At 46.0% G+C, this 1,864-nt stretch overlaps 1 pseudogene; it reads right to left on the reverse strand.

The window, feature by feature from the left end:
* Positions 1-316: 316 nt before the first annotated feature.
* Positions 317-1,124, reverse strand: LOC101641525 (annotated as a pseudogene).
* Positions 1,125-1,864: the final 740 nt, after the last annotated feature.

Genomic DNA, 1,864 nt, shown 5'->3' on the forward strand with positions numbered 1-1,864 from the left:
CATGGTCGAGGGGGGAGAGTCGGGGAGGAAGGGGGAAAATGAGGAGCTGATGCCAGGGGCTCAAGTAAAAGAAAATGTTTTGAAAAAGATGATGACAACATATGTAAAGATGTGTTTGACACATGGATATATGTATGGATTGTGATAAGAGTTGTAAGACCCCCCAATTAAAACACACACATCTTTTTCTTTCTTTCTTTTTTTTGACATTTAAAAAGAGAACACTTTTATTGACAGCTAGGGGTCACAGGACAGTTTTACAGGACAACAAATCTAAAAGTCCCAAGACAACAGAGTGTACAATGGTGACAGGTTTCTACTCTTCACCCTCGTCCTCTCCATCTGCATTATGTGCTCCCACCTCCTCATAGTCCTTCTCCAGGGCAGCCGTGTCCTCCCGGGGCTCAGAGAACTCTCCTTCCTCCATCTCCTCACCCACGGACCAGTGAGCAAAGGCACGCTCGGCGTACCTCAGGGCAGACTTGTGGTCCAGGCCTCAGCAATGGCTATGGTGTTGCTCAGCATGCACACAGCTTGCTGCACCTTGGCCAGATCTCCACCAGCGACCCCAGTGGGAGGCTGGTCATGAATGCCAACCTTGAAGCCAGTGGGACACCAGTCCACAAACTGGATGCTGCGCTTGGTCTTGATGGTGGCAATGACAGCATTGACATCTTTGGGAACCACATCACCATGGTACAACAGGCAGCAAACCATGCATTTCCCATGGTGGGGTCACATTTCACCATCTGGCTAGCTGGCTTAAAGCGAGTATCGGTGATCTCTGCTACAGAAAGCTGTTCATGGTAAGCTTTCTCAGCAGAGATGACAGGGGCGTATGTGGCCCGAGGGAAGTGGATGCAGGGTGGGGCACCAGGTTGGTCTGGAATTCTGTCAGATCTACATTCAGGGCACCATCAGATCTGAGGGAACCTGTGATGGAGGACAGGATCTGGCGAATCAGGCAGTTAAGGTTGGGCACTCAAAATCAAAGTTTCTACAGCAGATGTCACTGATGCCTCATTGTCTACCGTGAAGGCACAATGTGGGTGCTCCAGCATGGTGTGGGTGGTGAGGATGGAGTTGTGGGGTTCAACTACAGCTGTGGACACCTGGCGGGCAGGGGGGGCGGTATATATACATATATATACATTTGCCATATCTTACATCATCCAATGGATTCATTCCTCTCAAGTAGGACCATACAGTCTTCATTGCTATTGGTTCCCGCCCCCGCCCCCCCCTACCCTCAGGCATCATTACTCCCATTACTATTTCTGAAGCACTTACCTATCTTGGATTTCATGCATCAAACCACCTTAATGATACAAGTGGACATACACAGGTCTCACAAGATTAATGGGATGAAACTAAGACCATAATAGTAAGAGGAATAAATATTAAAGAACTAGAGGATAATTTATGTTTCATCAGTGCTGTACTGCACCCTGGATTATTATCCATAGCCCATGTCACTTTTTATTTATTTATTTTTCCACGGCACTTTTTAAAAGAAGAATGTATCCATCATTATACAAGGACCCACACCAGCCTGTTAGGTTTTCCGAGTGAAATAGGGAGGACTGTGGCGGGAGTTTGTTTCTATTTTGTTTGAATTTTTATAAACAAGCATCAAGTACTGAATTTTTAAACGGCAAGTGGTACGAAAACTTAAATTGTTTATTTTAGGCTCTACTTTTCCTTAAAACAAAAAAACACAGAGTCTCTAAAAAATATAAACTCAATATTTTCTATCGAAGAATTCTTTTCCAAGAATGCCAGAACATCCTGTGTCTGCGGACTGCCCCTACCAGCTCATCCTCCTGTGTGCCAGCTCAGGCCTGCTCCACCGGGCTTTGGTTGC

This window comes from Echinops telfairi, unplaced genomic scaffold (assembly GCF_000313985.2).
Source record: "Echinops telfairi isolate 266 unplaced genomic scaffold, ASM31398v2 ScPeMD7_7457;HRSCAF=8495, whole genome shotgun sequence".
NCBI classification, from domain to species: domain Eukaryota; kingdom Metazoa; phylum Chordata; class Mammalia; order Afrosoricida; family Tenrecidae; genus Echinops; species Echinops telfairi.